Raw genomic sequence first — 22,250 nt, 5'->3', positions numbered from 1 at the left:
AGGCTGGGTCGTGTGCACCTGTCTGTATGTGTGTTACACTACAGTTTATTAAGCCCCGTAAAGTACATGCCGGGGTCTCTATCTTCAAGAAACCAAGTAAATTTAATCCCGGAGTCCAAATTCTTAACACCTAATTCCTTTGTTTAAAAAAAAAAAAAAAAAAAAGGATCTATTCACAAAAGTGACTCATAATCCCTGGTCCATCCCTCAAAGGCGCTGGGAGTTTTTGAATACGGGCTCTTGGGACTAGAACCAGAAGGGTCCTACTGTGTTAAAGATCTCTGTCCTCAAAAGAATGAAATATGGCCTTTTGTAGCAACGTGGGTGGAACTGGAGAGTGTGATGCTAAGTGAAATAAGCCATACAGAGAAAGACAGATACCATATGGTTTCATTCTTATGTGGATCCTGAGAAACTTAACAGAAACCCATGGGGGAGGGGAAGGAAAAAAAAAAAAAAAAAGAGGTTAGAGTGGGAGAGAGAGCCAAAGCATAAGAAACTGAGAACAAACTGAGGGTTGATGGTGGGTGGGAGGGAGGGGAGGGTGGGTGATGGGTATTGAGGAGGGCACCTGTTGGGATGAGCACTGGGTGTTGAATGGAAACCAACTTGACAATAAACTTCATATATATTGAAAAGAAACAAAACAAAACAAAAACAAAAATAAACGCTAAAGTTAAAAAAAAAAGATCTCTGTCCTCTAGTTAGTTACGCGGGTGGGCAGGACCCCGGCCAGATCCCACAGGCTGGAGCTCATTCAACTGGACGAGTTAAGCGGAGGGATGACTTAGGGGGTGCTGACATCCCTCCTGCCGGCCGCGTGGATCCAGGCATCGGTGCTGCCAGAACTCTAGCCGACAATCAAGTGCCCATTACGACCGACGTGGGTCGTCAAGAACTACTCGAGCGTTAGCTACTGTTTGTCTTTCTGGGGCTGGGTTTTTCTTTCCATGCAGGGTATTCAACTGGCTTGGTATTCTCAGGCATATTCATTGTGTGTGTGGGGGGGGGACCTTAAACTTCACGGGGGTGGGCTGGCTGGTGGGCTCTCGAGGCCGACTTCCCAGCAGACCGCTACCCAGCCAATGCCTCCAAGCCACAGAGACCCTCCAGGCCCCCCAATGCGGGTGAGGGCCGCTGGCAAATGTCCAGGCTGACGGAAGCACCAGGGCCGATGATGTGCAGCTTGCATAGAGAGAGATCTGACAAGCCACCCTGGCAGTTGCTTAACCTTGACGATGCTCCCAGAGCAAATGTCGATGTTCACGGTGAGAAGGCAGCCAAAATGCACCCTATGGGGGCTGATAGGTCGCAAATAGGGATGAAGTGGATCCGATGTCATGTGATCGACAGTAGTCAGAGTTCCCACTGGAGACTGGCCCGTCTCTGGACATTCTGCTTCAATCCATGTCAAGAGGATACGACTGTGGGCCACAGGTGGTCCTGGGCTCCCTGCTGGGAGGCTACACTGGGCTCAGGAAGAATCTGGCTTTGAGTCCTGCCTTCACCATGTCCTGGTGCCTCTGCTTGAGTTAAGACTACCTTAACCTCACTGAGCTGAGCTTTAATTTCTGCATCTGTACCATTGGCTAATAACCCTCCAGGGTTGTATGAGTCAAAACCCAAAGGATATAATGGGGTGATTCGGTAGTACATGAATGAATTCCTTTGGCTTCTTGAAACCGTAAGCTTTCCTAGGAATACCTTGAAATTTCACACATAACTAGCTACCTATCAGAGCTGCTGAGGAGGTGAGGTGAGAGCAGTTGACCTTGACCTGTACCTAGGAGTCACTGACACTTGAAAACTGAACAAAAAGAAGGCAGAGCATCTCTGAAGTTTCAGTGCAGTTCAGTGGGGAAAGATTGTTTTTTAACAATCATTCGGTGTGCATGACAACCTATAAAGGAAGTTGTCTGTTGTGTAAAATGAGGAAGCAGGGAGAACACAGAGGTATTTAATCCACCTTGGTGGATTGGCTGCTCCTGCCACAGGGCCTTTGCACTGGCTGCCCTTCTGCCTGGAAACTCTTCCATCACATACCTGAATCCGTGCCCCCTTCAGGCCTCTGTTCAAACTCTACCTTCTCAGAAAGGCCTTCCCCGGCCAATCCTATGTAAGAACCCCTCACACATTCTCTTCTTTATCTTGCTTCATCTTCCTTCATAGTTAATGTCCCTATCCGGGACACGTGCATGCATGAGTGTACCTACACACACACACACACACACACACACACACACACACATTTTTTCTTGTCAGTGTGTTGTCTGTCTCCCAACACTGGAATGTAAGCTTCCTGAGGGTGAGACTGCGTGCCTTTTGCTCATGACTATATCCTCAGCATCCAGAACAGGACCAGGACCAAGTCTACAGTAGGAGTTCCAGAAAATGTGTTAAATAGTTGCTTCCAAGGTAGGTTTTTCCTATCGGAAGCTCCACGAGTCATGTTCTCACAGGCACCTACGAGCTACTGCTGAGTGTTAGCCTGTCCCCACTCGAGAGAATGGTGGGGGTCAGTTTCTGATTCCACCACAGCCCGCGAGGGACCAGAGCACGCACACAACTCCTAGTGTTTCTTTCAGAGCGCCTTCGGTCAACTGAAATTAGCAAGTAAGATCTTCCAGATCAGCTAGTCCACTTTACAGATGAAACCCTGGCCGGTTAACATGCGCTTGCCCCGGCAGGGGCGGAGGAGGAACAAGAAGAAAACGTGCCTGGCAGGAAGGCTCCTTCCTCAACACGCAGAGACCCCCTCATTGGCCCCTCAAGGTTTCATGGAAGGAGAGGTGTGAGGCAGGGCTCCCCTGGTCGGGGCACTCACTGAGGGGAGCGCCGAGGGGATCACTTCCTCCGTCCTCCCTTCGGGACCACCCACCGAGCTGTGATTTGGTTACCCTTGGGCCAACTGCCCAGCCTGGTTGAGTCACCTGTGGGGTGGGGGGTGGGGGGCAAGGGCAGAGTCTGGAGAGTTCTAGCTCAGATGTGCCCGTCCCTCCCGGTGCCGGGCTTCCCACCCCCTTCCACACCCAGCCCCCTCCTCCCTCCCCTTCCTCCTAGATTTAAGGAGCAGGGATTCTGAGCACTTGTCCACAATCTCCCAGGGTACAGCCTTTTTTCCGGACTTCAAAACAGAGAAAGAGCCATCTCAAAGTACAACAGGACACAAAGAACACCTGGCTCCGATGATTAATATTCATTTAGGTCTGTCTCCATTTGCAACTCCCAGGGGTCCGGGAGCAGCACAGTTACGAGCATTGGATTCAAACCCATCATCAGGGCCATTACATCCAGGAGCGCACGGCTGCTTTAGGGAACCTGCAGCGCTGTCTGAGTCTGCCCAGGAGCACAGAAGCCCAGCCAGGAGCACTACCCTTCTCGGGAGGGACTCAGGAGGCCCCCATGGCTGCCTTGCCCTGCCCTCTCACCAGAGCCCCGGGTGGGCTCATGAGGGGCCACTTGGAGCTCCGCCTTAGCAGCCCAGCAGTTCCTAGGTGATCCCCACCCTCACTCCACGTGGCCTTCTCCCTGGATGAGGCGAGCCACACAGCTGTTCCCTGCACCCCCTGGAGCGGCCTCCCTCTCTAGCGCACTGAGCAAAGGCACCGGAGGGGTCGACAGTGACCTCGTTGCACAGACCAGCCTCAGTGGGCTCCAACTTCTTTCAAAGAAAATGGGTGCATGTCTGAAATATTTCATAATTTTAAGAACGTCATTGTTACCTTGGGTTCTTAAACTGGTTTTAGTCGCTGCTCATTCGAGACACAGCTCACAAAGCTGAAGCCTCACCCTTAGGTTGATAAAGACGCTGGAGAGGATTTCTGTGCCCCAAGGACAGACAAGATACAGCAGGGGCCCCGTTCACGCCTCTGAGTCTGCATACTCAAACACTAGGTGCTGGTGATAAAAAGAGAAAAAGACAGTGCCTGCCCTGGGGGGGTAGGGGGGCTGCTCTACCGAAAGTGTGAAGCTTGGTGGGAGGCGTCTCCCCCCTCCCCACCATATATAATTCAAATTGCAATGCCGTAAAATAACAAATAACAAAATGTAATTCTCTGCTACAAATCAAACAGGTTCTTGCATGGGACCTCTGGCTTTGCTAGATGCACGCTTTTCCTCAGCAATCCGGTGCTGATTAGACAGGGTCTCCTGAGGGCAAGACTGGGGCGGGGGTGGGGGGGTGGGGGGGTGGTCTGCAAGGTCCTGTGAATCGTAGCAGTTCACCTTACCTGGGGCCTGACATGTTCGTGCTCCTTACCTCTTTGGGGAAATAGAGTTGAACTGCTTGTTCCTGAGTGGTTGGAGTTGATGTTGGAGGGGACTTGGGCTGAGAAACCCCCTTCCCATCAGAAGTCAATTTTTTTCTCATCTCTGGAGGTGCCGAGGGAACATGAGGGAGTGGGGAGTTGTAGATGGGCTCCTGTCTTTAACTCACCGCTCGCTGGCACGACGTGGCTGGGCTCACCATCGAACGCTGCCACGGTTGTTTGAAGGAGGACCAGATTCAACATCTTTATCCACCCACCTGTTTTCCTATTTTTTGTGGCTTCATATGTTTTGAGTCTTGAAGGCTTTTGAACCATTCCGGTCTCCTCCCAAGGAGGCAGTACCTTAAGCTTTTATTAACTTACACTTTAGGTACAGTCACCCCAGCTGGGGTTGGAAGAAATAGCAGTGGGCACAAGACAGCCAATCTAACCCAAACTCCATCTCCAACTAGTTACCTTTCCCATTGGGGTGGGGGGGCGGGAACCATGCAACACAGTTCTAAACTAACGAGACACAGAAGGAACTGTGCTGTGAGATTCTTGATCCTTTCTCCATTCTTCTTGCTGTGAATGAGAATTTGATGGCTGGTACTTCAGCAGCCATTTTGCAGTTATGAGGGAGTGATCAAGTGACCCTCAGAGACTTTAGCCTTTACTTTTACAGCCCTGACTGCATGATGCTTCTGAATCAACACCAGCAGCAACTGCCTCTAGACATACTGAGAAAAATAAATGCCTATTTAAACCTCCATCATGTGATTTCCATTATTTTTAACTGAAGCGTTACTGATGAATATACACAGACACCTGGTACACAGGAGAACAGCTACTCCCAAAGCCATGCTTGCCAATAGGAACCCCGAATTGCCAGTCCCACAGTAGCTTTTGGGTCTAGATCTGTTGGCTAAAGGACAGAGTCCTGAGTGACTCAGATCCCTACCTTCAGACATAGTTTCCAGACCAGCCTGGTATGCTGGGTGCCTGGGACACAGCTGGTGCCCAAAGATGTACTGCTCTGCAACAACACTAGGACGCTTATGGTTGAGTTTCTGAGCGGTGCCCTGTTCAACAACCACTGTATCACTCACTTCCTCTTCTTGACGTTGTTGAAAGGAGGTATGTAGACCAGAGCGAAAATTCTTAAAAGTCTTCTCTTCCTCTTATACTGACTTACTTCGCACCCTGGCCTTCATTTTCTCATGCCCAGATCTCTTGGAGTCAGTGGAGGGAGAGTCTACATTCACCCCTAAGTGTGGCTCTCATCCCTGTCCCCATAGGTCCGCTTTGTGTGCCCCCAGTTCCCGGCAGGCAGGGGGATGGCTGGGCCACACGGCAGAGCCAGAGTTCACTCTGTAGCGGTAGGAGACAGGACAGGCAGGGCTCGCCTCCACTGAGGTTGTGGGAGGAAGACAGGAGCGACGAGAGGAGAGGAAGAAGGGGACTCTGCTCTTCCACACTGCGGGCTTCTGTTTCTTTTCCCTTAAAACCAGGCACCAGGCTGGCTCCCACCGAAGGGCCCTCTCCGGGTTTCCAGTGCCTGCATTTATCTCATGGGGGGGCCCCTCCTCACCTGATCTCTTTTGTCTTGCCAGCTTCTCCAAGGAATTCTGAAGTCACGTGAGGAATGCATCTTGGAGAAGCACAGGGTGTTAGCGCTGGCCACTGGGCGTGTTTGGAGAAGGCAGAGCTGGAATTTGAGACCGCGAGGTCTCCGGCTCCTCTCCGGCTCCTCCTGGGCACTTCCTGGTCTGTTGGCCTGTGGTGCCTGTAGACACTTGTCCTATCCACCGCTCTCTGGAGGACGGTCGAGAAAAGTGACGGAGGCAGCGCGGCGCTGGCTTTGGTGCCAGACCCAGTGGAGCCGGGCCCAGTCACGGTGTGACTTAGGGCAAGTTCCTTAACTTCTCGGTTCTCGCCTGTCGAACGGGGGGGGGGGGGGGGGGGGGGGGGTGGCACGCGTATCTTGTGGCACTCTTGAGGAACACGACACGGAAGGGCACGGAGGGCAGCGCCGGGCACACGGTAAGCTTCTGTCGGGGCGAGCTAGGACTCGATGGATGGAACGCAGACTTGACCCCCCACGCTTCCCTGCGGTCGGGACTTCACCTCCCCAGCGAGCTTCTCCAGAGACAAGGGAGGGACGCTCTCCTTGCCGCGGCTCCGCGGGCCTGCAGGGAAGGAAGTTCAACGGGAGCCGAGTGGGCCGAGCATCTGACAGGCCAGAGGTAGGAAATCTCTTTTAAGAAACAAAAGAGCCACATTTTGGAGGCTTACTACGCAAGCCCTAATCCCCAGAAGGGAAAATGCTGTGTAAAAAAGCATTTTAGAAAAGCCATAAGGTGGTCCGTGGGGCCTTGTTTAACTCACCAATTTATCTTGATTACACTATCTAATCCAACTTGTCAAAATTTCCCGAAGACCATTTAGGAGGAAAATACTAGACGGGAGGAGGGCCAAAGGGGGTCCTTCTGTGACAACTGGGAGTGAAGACACCCCAGGCCTGGCCCCCTGAGGTCAGCGGTGTCCGGGTCGCGCATTCATGCCCTCATCATCAGTGTACCAGGTGCCAGCCAGGGGACAAGGCAGACTGGCACTGGCCCTCACAGAGCTCACATTCCCACGAGAGGAAATGTAATGAGGGAACAGATGCCAAGACCCTCGTTAATCAATGCTATAGGGGGATAACAGGGTGATAGGTAGATAGGGCTGGGGGGGCTCAAACTACTTAAAATAGTGGGGGAGGGGGTGTCCCCTGAAGAACCAAGACCTAGAAGAGAACAGGAAGTGACCTTGGGAAAATTAGGGGAAGAACTTTCCAGGCCCAGCAAATGGCAAGTGCCAAGGCCCAGAGGCAGGAATAAGCCCCGGGGGGCTGAGGCAGAGACCGGAGGCTGATAGATGAGCACTTCTCCTCCAGAGCTTCCAGGGGACAGTGTCACTTCAGGGACGGGCTCTGGACCGTGATCACCCTCCCCCCTCCCTCACGCATCCTCAGCCCCTCCCTCTGTACAGGGTCCTTCCCTCTGTATCTAATTGTCCTCAAAGTTCCCACACCCAGAAAAGCAAAAACCATGGCCAAATCACTTCACTTTTGCCTCTGCTCTATTTCCCTTCCCCTTATGGTCACACTTCTTGAAAATATCGCCTAGGGGCGCCTGGGTGGCTCAGTTGGTTAAGCCCCCGACTTTGGCCCAGGTCACGATCTGTGAGTTTGAGCCCCTACGTCAGGCTCTGTGCTGACAGCTCCTTGCCTGGAGCCTGCTTCAGATTCTGTGTCTCCCTCTCTTTCTGTTTTCCCCCCACTCATGCTCTGTCTCTCTCCCTCTCAAAAATAAATAAACATTAAAAAAATAATAATAATAAATAAATAGATCAAAAGAAAATGTCGCCCACCCCCCGGATCTCTGTTCTCCCCTCCTCTCCGGTGCCCTCCAGGCCAGGAGGCAAGGAATGGACAGCATGGCTGCATCTGACAGGTGCCTTGAAGGCTCGCCTTCTCATCCTCTCACCTTCTGGCGTGTTCCCTCTGACCACGGCTCAGATGCCCCCACTCGTATCCAGCACTCTTACCAGAGTGCATCGTAGTGTAGGAGGCTTGCGTGGTCTCAGCCGCCACTGGCTGGTCAGTTCCGTGATGGGGACGCGTACCCTAGTGTCTCGCTTCGTTCCTGGCCCACAGTCGGCGCTCCACAAATGTTTGTTAAATGAATTGATGGGAGTCAGGCTGTCAGCTTTAGGAGCTTGCCTTACATTGGAAGAGACGAGCTGTAAACGCACCACTACAAATATAACGCTTAGTGTCAGAAGTGGTCCATCTTCCACAGGCGCCTGCGGGGCGCAGAGCAGGAACCCCAGCGCACGAGCTGGACTTGTTCCGGGAGCGATGCGCCCGTTCCCAGGAGAAGCTGCCCGGGGGTGGCAGGGCACCAGACCTTCCCTGGGCCACACGGCACTGGCAGCTGCTTGATGCTCTGTCGGCACTTCGAACGTAAATGTATCTGTGTGTGTGTGAATAAATACACCCCTCGACGGTTCTATGGGACACGGGAGTGGGGACGGCCCGATGGCACAGCCCATCTGCTGCTCGGGCACCGACAGATTCACCTGTGTGTCTTCCCTTCGGGGTCGGTCCATTTCTATGAAAAGTAAAGGCCGCGTCCCAGGCAGGCTGGGAGCCGCTGTCCTGCCCCAGATCTGCCTGGCTTTGCCGCTCCTTGTGGGTGCTCTCACTTCTCTGTGCTCGGGTCCCTCTTGGGTCCCTCGTCTGTACAGTGAGGCAGTCAGACTACTGCCCGTGCGGCTGTGCTGAGCGTCAAGTGAACTCACATGAGGGATACAGTTCAGCCTAGAATGGTGGCCAGCCCATAGAAAGCCCTAGGAAGCACCAAGTGCTGGCTGTGATCCTGCTTCTGGTACCTTTGCGGTTCTTCCTGAGCCGCAAGCGCTTCTCTACGGGACTGGGGAAATGCAGGCTGGTGGCTTCCTGGGCGCCGTGGATTAGAAACGGGTGCCCATGGAAGGTATGGTTGCCAGACGTAGCAAATAAAAATAAAGGGCACTCAGCATTCAGCTAAATTTTAGTCTCAAATAAATGGCAACTAATTTTTTAGTACATACATGGATGTATGTATATACACACATATACACACATACGTACACACATGTATACACACACACACACATCCCATGCAATTTTTGAGACATATTTACACTGCAAAAGCCACACTCCCGGCAAGGTTTGCTCGGGGCATTGCCCTCTGACCTAGTCGTCTGCAGTTGGCCCAAGATGAGGAGCAGATAGGAGCCAGGAAATAACCTCAAGCCCACCCCAGAGTCTCTTAAGTGCTGCTTCTTGGGCTCTGGCCTCAGCCAGGACCCTTCACCGTGTCCCCCAGTGCCCAGAGCTACCAGAAGAAACTGTGGTGACTCTCCAGCTGACCAAGGTTGCGGAGGGCCTGAGGCCCGTGGGGGGTGAATAGAGGGGCCCTGCCTCCAATCCTCAGCATTTTCTGCTCACGTTTCCCTGGGGGGCTGTGGACTTCACCACCGGGGAACCAGTCCTCCGAACTCTCTGTCCCGGGAGCTGCCTTCAGAGTGGAGTGACCCTGGAGAATGGCCGTCTGCACCTGCACGAAGCCACCACCAGCCATGCCACACCGGCAGGTCCCGCGAGCCTCGATGGCTGTGGTGAGGCAAAGCCCGGGGACCCCGGGTCGGAGATTCTAATCTGGGACTTCGGGCTCCTGCATGTAGACTCCAGCTTGACTCACTGAAATCGTACTTATTCTCCCTGGATTTTCCCATTTCCCATTGCAGCCTGGCGGTCTCGGAAGTTGCTCAAAGCACCTGCTTTGCGTGCTGTGGTGGGTGATTAAACACGTGATGAGCTTGTGCCGTTGAGGTGCCGAAAGAAGGAGTTGCCCCAGAGTGGACTGGGCCCGAGTGGGGAGCTGGGAGCTCTCTGGTGAAAGCAACCTGGGATGATAGCCAGTGCTTAGAGGGGCTCTCTGGCTTCTTCCCAAAGGTTCCTGGGCCCTAAGAGTGACGTGGGCCTGGAGGGATCATGAGGGCAGGGAAACGGTGTATCAGTAGTAAATAGTACTGGCAGATCAACAACAGTCACAGCAATGTCAGTTGAGTGCTCCGTCCTACATGCCTTATTTGTCCACTGCATCCTTGCGGCAGCCACTCCTGTCTCCCCTTGGGAACGCTGAGGGGTCATCCCCCAGAAGGTCTTCTCTGAAGCCTCAGCTCTTGTGAGACCCTAGGTGACAGGAGAGGCTGTTACAGTGACTGAAGGCAAATTGATTCAGGCTGGAGGAGACGGCGACTTGAACTTGAATTAGAGTCAATGTAAGAAAAAAACCATGACATTCTGAAATTCAAACTCTCCATGCATAGGGACACTCCTTCCTTTGACTCCACTTTGCCCCAGCCTGACCTGGAGGGAGACCCTCTGGAAGCAGAACGGCTTCTTCCTCCCTCCCAGGGGGGTGGCTGGGAGGGGCGCTGTGTGCCTTAGCCCTTGTCATCCGTGGAGCCATCCCTGGCCTGGGGTGAGGGGGGTGGCTGCCTCATGGGCCAGCACCAGGTATGAGCCCTTGCCCCAAGCTGCACCTCCCCCCAGGATGGCTCTGGCACAGTGTCTCTAAGGCCACTAGGGGCAATGTCAGCCTGCGTTTTCCAGGGCCAGCCACCGCTCCCTGCCCGAGCATCTCCAGGAGCTTTCCAAAGCGCGCAGATTCCGATGGAAATACTGGAGAGTCCCACGCAGCGGGTCTGGGGCGGAGCTCCAGGAACTGTGTTTGGGAAAAGCACCTCCAACTGGTTCTGATGAGCAGTGGGTTTGGGAGAAACTGATCAGGCCCACCTTCTACCCGTTCAGACTACCCCTCCCCAGTCCAGCCCCCGGCCCACTGGTCATCCAGCCTCAGCTTGAATACTTCCCATATCAGGGAGCTCACTGCTTCACAGGCTCAGCTGTCAGATGTTCTGAATGTTCAAAATTTATTTCTTTAAAAAAGTTTTTGCTTTTTTTTGAGAGAGAGATTGAGTGTGTGGAGGAGAGGGCAACGGGAGAGGGAAAGAGAACATCTTAAGCAGAAATTACACCCTCCAACAGCAGCTGTCCTCTTAACTACACTGCATCCCTGTACCTTGGGGCAATGATAGGATGTCACATACCTCATGATACCGTACAGGGGGGACCGCAAGGACAGTTATTTTACATGTTACCTGTTAGACCACCCTTTGCCAATAACCACCACCATTTATGGACTGGGCTCCCATAGGATGGCCCTGGGCTGAGCATGTGACATCTCTTATTCCAGGCAATTCTCAAGGCAACCCGCAAGCTAGCCATACAAAGCTCCATGTTACAGATGAAAGAAGTGAGGCTCAGAGAGGTTCAGCAAGTTATCCAAAATCACGCAGCCATGACGAGAGAGCAGGGTTGAGACTCGGATCTGTATAAGCCTATGCCACTATCTTACCTTTCAGAAAATGCAACCTGGCTCACTGTATATTTGAGCCCTTAAAAAATTTTTTTTAAAATGCTTATTTACTTTTAAGAGACAGAAACAGAGAGAGAGAGAGAGACAGAGTGCGAGTGGGGGAGGGGCAGAGAGAGAGGGGGAGACACAGGATCTGAGGCAGGCTCCAGGCTCTGGGCTGTCAGCACAGAGTCCGTTGAGCCCTTTTTAAAATGAACTTCAATATGATTAGGTTGCATTGAGCCTTGCTGTGTTTGGACTTCGTGCGAGGCTTAGAGACATGCTTTTTCTCTCTTAGAGTGTGTGAAGGATGTGCCTTCTCAATCCACTGTGCAAACTGGGCAGTTGAGGCACAGACTCGGGAACCCACAGGCCGGGCAAGGATGGGAGACTAGAAGTCACCCCCTGCAGTGGCAGGGGGCATGGGAAGGCCAGGGAGAAGGAGGGCATCAGGGGGAGAATGCCCACAGAGGGCAGGTCCTCTTGCAGCTCAGCTCCCGAGAGCTCCTGGCACCTGGGCCAGCCACCCCCCACTCTGTGCCCTGTTCAGGGATACCCTGTGTCGGGGCTGGGCCAGCCCCGCGCTGTCCTCGCCGCGGACTGGCCCCCACGCCCTCCTCCCCGGCCTCTCCTGACCATGCGCGCCCAAGGCGCTCACGTGCTCCTCTGAACTCCCCTGCAATTACAATTTCAATAATTCATTTGGCAATTAATCATACCCTGCCTCGTGACATCTCCTCTATTCCGTGTTGAGCTGTTATTTAGAAGTGCAATTGTTTCACTTCCCAGGAGCAGCATATGCTGCCTCGCTAATCTAGTTGGGGTTTTGTTGTTTATTTCCTGGCAGCCAATCAAAGCAGGAGGAGCAGCTGGAGGCCCACGCTGGGGGTGGCCAGGGGTGCTCGCCCAACAGGCAGCCGTCGGGAGGGTCAGGGGCCCTTTGGACAACAGCATCTTGGAGAGCTGGCCCACCACACTCCTCAGCCTGCTTCCCTCCCGGTTCCCTGCTTATGAAACATCTCTGGGTACAAACAGTCCCGGGGATTTTCCACGCATTTGTACAGTCTCCTTGACTGCGGTACATTTCCTGTGGGCAGGGACCATTCATTCTATTTTCACGGAGTCTGCTTAACATGATGTGGCAAACTCTGAAATTAGAGAGAGCAGTCCCAGATTAGAGTCTTGGCCCTGCCACCCCCTAGCTGGAAGCCCGGGGAAGCCATTTCGCTTCTCTTGGCCTCAGTTTCCCCATTGCTAAAACAGGGGGTCAAATGTCTCTCTCATGAGACTGGCGTGGGAATCATGAAACAAACACACAGTCTCTCTGTAGATTCTGGGCGCCTTACAAACATCAACCTCTCTATCTTCACAAAAACTCTTTGAAGTAAATTCTTCATTATCTCCATTTTACACAGAGATTCAGGGGCGAGGAGCAGAAGCATGGAGGGGTTGCTCTAGGAAACACAGGGGGGCCCCCCAGGAATAACCACGAAGGAATGAGTTCATGCCTCCGGGTGTCTGGGTGTGGATGAGGGAGCGGTGGTTGGAGGGACAGGTGTATGGGAGCAGAGACCGGCTGTGGAGGGCGGTGGGGGGGGGTGTCTCTGAATGTTCCCCAGAAGTTTTCAGGCTTCAGGTCTGACTTGAGTAGTGGAGAGTGGCATCCGGGAATGTTCTGGGCTTAAATGCACTCCAAGATCAACGAATTTGCTTGAGATGAACTTGACCAGGGAGGAGAGGAGCAGAGTTCTGGGGATGTGGCTGGAGAGGGTTCTTTGGAGCTCATTGCTTTTTGAGCCCCAGATCTTCCCAGAGCCAAGGACTGGAAGGGGCCACCGTGATATAACGCAGGCTTGATCTGTACACTCTGTGCATAATGAGGTGTGGGGGCTGCACGAGCAAGAAGAGGGCCTTCTTTTGCCTGCAAGAGACCCCGTTGCTTTTAGATGCTCTCCTGGTACCAAGGCCAGCTTGGGAGCTGCGTCCCCACGTCTGCTCTGCCCTCGGGATCAGAAGTGCTGCATCTTCCCCTCCCCAAATGCAGCAAGGGAACCAGACAAGCAGACAGGGACCGTCACCACCTGCCAGGTGCTAGACAGGAGCAGAGGGGCTCTCAGAGGACAAAGAGAAGGGGTTAAGAGGAGGAGAGGGCCTGAGGGAGAGGAAGAGGGGAGAGGAGAGGGTGAGGAGGAAAGGGTCTGGGGGAGAAGGGAGGGAGAGGGTGGGAGAGGTTGGGGGAAGACAGGGGAAGAAGGAGGGAGAGGGAGGGGAGCTATAGGGTAAAAGAGGGAGGAAAACACAACCCCTTGTCTTCTAGGGGCTTACAGTCAGGTGGGGGCAGTGAAGTTCAAGCACCTGGAGCCGCCTCGGAGCCTCTGGAAGAAAACACTGCACAGCCCACCCCGCCCCCCGCCCCCCGCCCCCCTCCATGACTGAGAAGCACCTAACTAACAGGTAGGCAGGCTCTGGAGAGAGGCAGGAGGCTGGACTCAGGAGGAAGCCAGGGGACCGTATGTGTTTAGAGCCTCTTGCCCTCCAAGAAAGTGAGGCCTCACATCCGAGGTGCGGTCCAGTCAGGGGCGAGGGGCCCTGAGGCTTAGGCGGCCCCAGTGCCCACCCAGGGTCAAGGGTCACCGCCTCCCAGAAGATGAGCTATTATTCTCGAGGTTCTTCCACTGACTGGCTGGAGATCCCGGAAACCGGCAGAACTTTCCCGAGCCTGTCTCCGCCTAACTCAAGGACCATTGTGGAGACTGTACGAGGTGGTGAACGGGAAATGCTTTATATAAGTGGAAACCTTAATGTCCCCGCGCGCGGCTCTAAGATGCTCAGCCTCTGCCAGGTGCGCATCCTCCCAGCGTGCATCTCCAGCCTGGGCCTCTCCTGACCCGCCATCTCCACTGGGACGGCCAGCGCACCTTTCCTTTCTCTCTTGTTCGCAGGTAGCGGACACACAACGTTACGTTAGTTTCAGGTGTACCTACAACTCAGTGATTGGATGAGTTGATACGTTGCGCTGTGCTCACCACACGGGTAGCTGCCATCTGTCCTGCTACAGCCCTATTACGATACTGTCCCTGTGACTTACCCATTCGGTGACTGGAAGCCTGTGTCTTCCACTCCCCTTCAGCCATTGTGGCCCCCCACCCCCAGCCCTGCTCTGGCCGCTCCAGTTTGTTCTCTGTATTTATAGGTCTGGCTTCAATCATCTTAATGTACTCAAAATTAGGCCCCTAATGTCTTTCTCCAAACCTGCCCTACCTCCTAGTTGCTAAGGCCAAATCCATAGAAATGTCACTGACTCCTTTTTTTTTTTTTTTTTTTTTTTTGCACCCTGTATCTGAACCACCAGCAAATCCTATTGGCTCCGACCTTTCAAATACATCCGGAACAGTCACTGTCACGGCCACCATGGCCTGAGCTGCCGTTGGCTCTTCCCCAGGCTTTTGGCGTAGCTTCCCAGCTCGTCCCCCACCCATCCCTGCCTCCTTGTATGTATTCCGTGCAGCAGATGCCGGTTTAAAACACACACTGGATCATGGGCCTCCTGGAAGAGTCTGATGGCCCCGCTGCACTGGGGGTGACAGCCAGTCATTAGAGCAGCTCACGGGCCTCTCGTCTCCTCTGCACCTCGCCTCCTACTATGCGGCTTCGGGCACACGGGCCTCCCTGCTCTGCCTCGGATACAGCAGGCGCCCCCACCTCAGGCCTTTGCACTTGCCCCACAGTTTCTGGATGGCCCCGGCCCAGACACCTGCATGGCTTGGGTTCTCACTCTCAAGTAGCATTTAAACTTTCTCTACTGCCCCCCATCCCCAGGGTTTCCCCATCCTCTCTGTTTTAGTTTTCTTCAGAGCGCTTAGCACTTCTAATGGATTATATGATTTATTTATTCCCTCCCTCCACCTCGTCCATCCCATAAGGCTTAAGAAATTTGTTCCCCACCCCCACTCCCCCACCCCCACCCCTGCACTGCCCACTGCCGTATCCCTGGTTTTTAGAACTGTGTCTGGCATGTAGGTGGGCTTTCGGGACATGCTTGAATGAATGAATGAATGAATGATGGGTGATGGAGCCACCCCACCCCCACCCCAGCCACGCTGGAGGAGGGGGGCGGTGTGAAGGCGCTGCAGGCCTGGGGAGGGAGGGCAGTTTGGCTACATTAAAAGCCTGCTTGCTGCTGCTAAAACCCTGAGGTCTTTCTGTCACGGCCTTTATCAAAAGGCCACATCTTTCCCCTTCCAGCACAATCAGTTCAAAATCAGTCAACTAGAACATCTCTTTTGCCCTAAGAGCCTCGTTCCTTCGGGCAGATGCTGGCAAGGCCGACTGTCCCTCGAGCGTGGACGGTCTGCACCCTTGCTTGAGGCTGGAGGCTTGGGAGGCCAGGGACATTTTCCTGTTTCGGTGGGAGCACAGAGCAGCGATGTCTGTCCCTCTGGCAGGGCCGGCCTCAGCTGCCAGCACTGAAAGCGGGGGTCCTGAGGCGGCTCAGGGCGGTAGGCAGAGGCCAGCTGCAGAATAGGCCTCACGGATGGCTCCGGGGGACCTGTGAGGGCGGTGAGACAGGGGGACACGGAGATGTCTGCCCTACGCAGGTAAGGCAGCGATAAATTGGGGCCATCTGTGCTGTTGTTAGACATTCTAAGTGGAGAGCCAGACTCCCAGAACAAAGAAAACAGCTCTTCAAAGAGACAGGGAGGGAGGGAGGGAGGGAGAAAAACACAAACACGGCAGCAAGCAGCCCACGCGCACACACCCCTCATCTAATCATAAAAACATATTCCAAACAGGTTCCAGAGCTGTCCTTGGAAGGGATGTTTGATATATATATATATATATATATATATATATATATATATATTTCCCTGAAATTCTAACTGTCAGATCTCTCAGGAAATGGCTCTGCTTGAACAGACTTTCCCGGACCTTCATTTCATGAATGTTGAAAACGGAATTTCGATAAGACAAAGGTAAACACAACCGGTGACAATTGCTCTTGGAGGCCCTTCCCGATTTTCTCTTCCTCCGGATCCCCCCGCCCTCCCACTGCTCCCTCACCCCCCGCCCCCCGACATCAGCTGTGTTTCCCTCATCCCCCAGGGACCACCGTGGCTTCTGGAAGCTCAGAGGGTTTTCCTTTCATTACGTGGGCTCAGGGCCATGAGGCGGCAGGGAGACTGAGGACCGGCACAAGCTCAGAAGCAGGAGGAGAGTGGGAGGGCTGCCTTGCTCGGCCCCTAACCACGTGGGGCCTCAGCCTTCTCATCCATACAATGGGAATGATGTGCCCACTGCACGGGGCTGTGGTGAGGATTTGAGGCACGGGAGGATGTCCTGCAGAAAGGCTCTGAGGACTCTCTTCCTGAGCTTGGAGGTACCCCAGAAGGCCCCCCAGCCAGACTTTGGTACTGGGCCACAGTCCCCTGGGGTCACTGCTATTCCCTCTTAAAATTTCTGTTTCTCTCGGGGCGCCTGGGTGGCTTCGTCGGTTAAGCGTCCAACTTCGGCTCAGGTCATGATCTCACGGTCCGTGAGTTCGAGCCCTGCGTCGGGCTCTGTGCTGACAGCTCAGAGCCTGGAGCCTGTTTCAGATTCTGTGTCTCCCTCTCTCTCTGCCCCTCCCTTGTTCATGCTCTGTCTCTCTCTGTCTCAAAAATAAATAAACGTTAAAAAAAAATTAAAAAAAAAATTTCTGTTTCTCTCGACTTCTAAATGAAGAAGAGGCGGGCTTGGAGGCAGAGAGCGTAGGGGGATGAGGCGAAGGAGTTTGGGGCTGTTGACACAGAGGGAAGACACGGGAACAGATGTGTATTAAGAGGCTCCTCTGTGTCAGACACTGAGTGTGGTACCTTACAAGTCTTACCCATCCCTCCAAAAGTCCCTGCTGGGAAGTCGACACTATCACCCCGTATTCCAGAAAGGCGAGCCAAAGCTCAGGCCGGAAAGGATTTGCCCTAAACGACAGAGCTAGGGGTCCATTCGGGTCCTGCTCCCGTTGAACTGGAAGGTCATCCGCATGCTTGTCTTCCACTGACTGCTGTGTGACGTCAGGCACATCGCCTCCCGTCTCTGGGCTTTCTTCCCCACACATGTAGAGCAAGAGGGGTGGACTAGAGTTGTGAAGCCCAGGGGTAAGGCTTTATTATGGGGCAGATTACGTATTGTCAAGACATTCATGGCCCATCCCTGAGGGAGGGTTCTGACTTCCGCTGCACTGAGGCAGGCTGGTCCCTCAGGCAGCGAGATGTAGTGGAAACGACGTGTGCTGGGTCCAAGCAGACGTCTGAAGCGCCGTGACAGCTCCCACCATTGCCTCTTCCTCGGCCGGGTGGGACTGCTGTCCGTCAGCCTTGGTCCTGGAGTGAAGGCGACGTGGAACCGAGCTCTGCAGACCCCCCATGAACATGAGTGTGAGAAAGACCAAACTCTTGGCTGCTGTAAACCATGCGGATTTGGGGTCATTTGTTACCACCTCTGGACTCAGCTTTAACTGAAAGGTACAGCGAGGAAAGGAGGAGGGGGAGAGGGAAGATCACAACCTGGGGACTGATTCTGCCCCTCCCTGAGAAAACGAGGAGTCCGTCAAGGGACCGGGAAGTGCCCGAGAGTTCCCCTGAGGTGTCAATGGCTCACTGACTTACCTGAACTCCTACTGATCCTCCAGAACAGGACGCACAAATGCTGGGGGTGGTGAGGGATGCTAATGTCCTCAGAACAATGGGAAGATGGTCGACATCCGCCAATCAGGTAAGAAAAGAGGAAAGGAATAGACGAGAAGTACATACCGAGGAGGATATTGTAAGATGTTTCTTCTGTTTCTGTTTTCTTTTTTAAGTGTATTTATTCTGAGAGACAGAGAGAGAGTGTGAGCAGGGGAGGTGCACAGAGAGAGAGAAAGAGAGAGAGAGAATCCCAAGCAGGCCCCACACTGTCATCGTGGGCCCAACATGGGGCTCGAACCCATGAACCATGAGATCATGACCTGAGCCAAAACCAAGAGTCGGATGCTCAACTGACCGAGCCACCCGGGCGTCCCTCTTCTGTTTCTAACAGGAAACACTACTTCTAGGGCAGCAGAGACTCTTGATGCTTGTTGAGGACAGCCCTCCTATTTGACAGATGAGTGCTGAGGATCCGGGGTGCTAAGTGACCTCTGAGGGATCACACTGTAAGCTAGCGTCAGAGTTGAGACCTGGGCCCGGGCCTGAAGAGTGCTAGCCTGGGTTGGGCCTTCCTGTTTCCTTTCAGTGACTAACAGTAAAAATTCTCCCAAAGGCAAGGGCAAGTTCACTTGAAGGCTGGCAAGGAAGGTGGCAGCTGGGGAGCGGGAGCCCCCTGCCCACTGGGAAAGCGAAGGCACGGACAGGCAGATCAGGAACAGGCCACCAGTTCCTCTGGCAGGTGAGCGTGAGGACTTATGAGGGCGCGTGCCCCGGGAGGAGAAAGGACAAGACCCACTAACAATGGCACAGCCACCCCGTGTTGAGGGCCTCGTATGCACAGGCTTCGGATCACCCACTTACCATATGTCATCTCATGTCGATCCCGTGGCACAGTTGGCACAGGAATAAAAGATTCCTGTTTATTATAGGAGCCCCTCGAGGCTCAGAGGAGTCAAACAATTTGCCGAGATCTCACCGCTCATAAGTGGCAGAACTGAGCTTTGCACCCCGTCAGTATGACCTTGCTGAGGGAGGCGGTGGAGAGAGGCTGGGGGCAGAGGCCCAGCAGAGGGAAACGGGAAGTGGTTGCTCACGCCCAGCCCAGCCCAGCCCTGGTGGCCCTGACTCCGAATGGTTGCCAGACTCTCAGCCAGCAGCTTCCAGCCGAGGCCTCCCAGAGCTCAGCGGGAAAGGCTCCAGGCCATGGCCAGACCAGCCTGGGTCCCTTTGTCATATTACCTTTTGTGGCATGGCGGCACCCCACCTACCTAGCAGCAGCTAAGGAATGAGTCAGGGCTGCCGGTGTGCTCTTGGCTGTGTGGAAAAATCCATAGATCCTGGTCGCCCCTGAGCCACCTGCTCGGGACAGATTTCAGCCTCCGGATCCACAAGTACAGGGTTCTAGCAGGGAGGGCTTGGGCCATGGGAGAGCTCGACAGAAACTGGCTTTGGCCCAATGCACGTTTGTGGCTGGACATCTCCTCCCAACTAATAAACAAACAATCATTATTTTTCTCTGGCCAAATGGAAGCTAGCCTCAGAGCGCTCAGCAAGAGAGCAATAATGGGTTATTGACAGACAGGGAGAGCTTAATAGGCCACAGACCGATGAGGATCCGAGATTGATGAGGGCTGTGCTGTCGATTATCGGAACCCCTTCCAGCCTTCCCCGAGGGGCTCCCCACTCTCTGTTTTCTGTCCCGGGCAGGACCCTGGCAGCTCCCTCAGCAATTAGCTGGGCGGTGGGGAGGGCTGGGCCCCATTCTCCCAGGTTCGCAGGGGAAGGAATGTATTTGTAATTGTGAGGAGTGTGATGGCTATCAAAAGTCCAAGGCTTCAGCCACCAATGCCGGGCACCTCAGGCTTGTGAGGCCTGTGCCCTGACTGCCAGGACACATGTCACAGCAGAGTCCTCTCTCTGCTTCCCACCAGAAAACTGAAGGACATCTAATGGCTCTCCCAGGGAGGGAGAAAAAATAACGAAGTGCTTTGGAGCCTCACGCTAGACAAGCCCATCCACTGGTCACTTATTCTCTTCCATCTGTGTTTTGGTCCCAGCCATCAGTGGTCATCAATAAATCATAAAGGTGGTTGAACTTCACAGTTCTGACACTTTGCAGCAGGTTGAACCTCATGACTTGGACAGCTTGATGACACCTGAATTTGTAGACTCTTGCGAGTTAGACCCACAGGTCCCCCGCCCCCACCTGTGTCCCTCCACGTGGTTCTTTGCCTGAAGGCATCATCATCAGAATCGCTAAGTCCTAAGCCCAACTCCTAAGTCTTGTCCCAATTGCACGTTCTGCCCCAGAGTAGGGCTTCTTACCAGTCTCGTTCCCAAACCCGAGATCCTGGGTACGGTTTGAGAAACTGACAAAGAGGTCCAGAGTCTGGCCAAGGCTTGGCAGTCCTTCCTTACGTCCAGTTCTTGCCCTGGGCTCTTGCCCTGATTCCTAGATGCCACTGGGATGCTCAGCAGGTGACCTGGTCTGTGATGCACGTGGCTGTGCGGGCAGGGAAGCTGTAGACAGAATCGGTGCCTTTGGGTACAGCCACGGCTACATCCGGCACGAAGACAAATGCCAACTGAGTGTTTAAGCTTTGGGGACCAAAGTACAAATAAAAGAATAATTAGCACACTTCTGACTGCTCTTACCCATGGTGCCCAAGAGGCCCAGACGCAAAGTGCCCGCGTCACACACAGGCCACCCTCCTCACCAGATACAGGGAACGTGACTGAGCAGGACATCCAGATGTTTGTGAGTCAAGTCAGGGCCGCAGGAGAGAGCTGTGACCGAATCGAACCCACTTAACGTTTCCAGGCATGTCCCTCTCTGCGGTTATTGTCTTATCAAAGATTTGTATCTGTCTCATAAGCATCATTCAATCCTTGGTCTCTCGTGAGGCCTGAAGCCAAGAATTGACATTTCTTCAATGTAAATAGGAAATATTACAGAATGAGTTGAGATCAGTTTTTTAAAAAATTGCTTTCTTGACTTTTAACCCTGCAGTCTTGCTGACTATTTAATTCTACCCGCAGTGGCTCAGAAACAAGCCTGTGATTTCTGTAACGTGACACCGGGTTTCGAAGCCGACAGTCCATCCCTCCAAATAGGAGCTCAAGTCTGTGGGTCCAAGTCACGAAATGAACCCCAAAGTTCCAAGAGGGCGGGAGGCTGGGCCTCGAGGGAGGCGCATGGCCGTGGGCATGTGCGGTGGCCCTGGCCTGGGAATGGGTCGTTTGCATGAATCGAAGGCCTTTCCCGGGGAAGCGGAGTTAGTGGCGGGAGCTGAGTGTGTGGGCCAACCTGCAGGCACGTATGAAACCCGCGACGTCTCCAAGATCGTGCCTCGCAATTGCTTTTCGTCCTTTTTCGAGCAGCTGCTCTGTGCTGTTTTAGAAACATTAGCTCTTCAGATGCTCACAGCTGCTGGACTGATGAGCCCCCAGTCGCAAGGCAAACACAGAGACATCTGGAGGTGAAGGGTCTTGCTGAGGCCACAGGGCTCCACAGTCACCTTGACTGTGGTCTGGGAGTTGATCCTGGGGAACAAAAGCCCTCATGTGCCCACTGACAGCCTGGCCATGTGCTGGTTTTCACATCTGCGGTGGGGAGCTAGATCTAGGAGGTGGGGACTGAGTGAGGGTAGTGTGCGTGTGTGTGTGCGTGTGTGTGTGCGTGTGTGTGCGTGTGTACAGCAGGCACACTTAGCTTCCCCACAGACAAGCTCACCCAGGTTACCTTCAATACAGAGCTGGCCTGGTGCACTTCAGGCATCATTCGAATGGCAGGCCCTCCTCTCCGGGCTCGTTGGCAGAAATGTGCAAAGCGGGAGGCAGCTACCAACAGACCTGAGGAAATGACGTCGGTTTCCTTGCTTTTCCGAGGATGTCCCCCTTTCCTAGTCAGGCTCCACTTCCCCGAATCAAATCACTACGTTGTTGGGGTTTCTAGGCCTCCCGGAAGGAGAGAGCACTGCCCGCCGGCCTCTGTGTCAGGCCCGTGGGCCTTCAAAGGCGCCTCCCGGCCTGGCGTGCTGCCGGGTGCCGAGCAGAAGCTCTGAGAACAGTCACGGGAGCAGTGAGCATTCAGCCGTCCCGCCGGGGCCTTGCCGTCCCCGTCCCCCAGCTTCTGTCCCCCACGCTCTGGGACAGTGACTGGATTTTCTGTTTGCTTGCTTCCTCCCTGCTCCCGGGCTCTGCAGCAAAGCCCAGCAGCACGGTGAGCCATGCGTGGCCGTGGGGGAGGCGGCGTGTGGCTGCCCTGGGCCCCGCTCGGCGCCCACACTTCTTAGGGCTCCGGGCTAAGGGCTGCTTCCAGGACT

General features: G+C 54.0%; 1 long non-coding RNA gene across 2 annotated transcripts; it reads right to left on the bottom strand.

The window, feature by feature from the left end:
* Window positions 1–16,947: 16,947 nt before the first annotated feature.
* On the bottom strand, window positions 16,948–21,761 carry LOC132686076 (uncharacterized). 2 transcript variants are annotated; one of them, XR_013553009.2, is made up of 3 exons: window positions 21,668–21,761; window positions 17,905–20,523; window positions 16,948–17,747 (listed from the first exon to the last, which is right to left on the bottom strand). It is a non-coding gene; the product is annotated as an uncharacterized LOC132686076 (long non-coding RNA). The 2 variants fall into 2 exon arrangements; XR_009613432.3 differs by having other exon boundaries at window positions 16,948–17,648; window positions 17,905–21,682.
* Between the last annotated feature and the right edge of the window lie 489 nt (window positions 21,762–22,250).

Source organism: Panthera onca, chromosome F1 (assembly GCF_046562875.1).
Source record: "Panthera onca isolate mPanOnc1 chromosome F1, mPanOnc1 haplotype 2, whole genome shotgun sequence".
Taxonomy (NCBI): domain Eukaryota; kingdom Metazoa; phylum Chordata; class Mammalia; order Carnivora; family Felidae; genus Panthera; species Panthera onca.
This window is presented reverse-complemented; position numbering and strand designations above follow the sequence as displayed.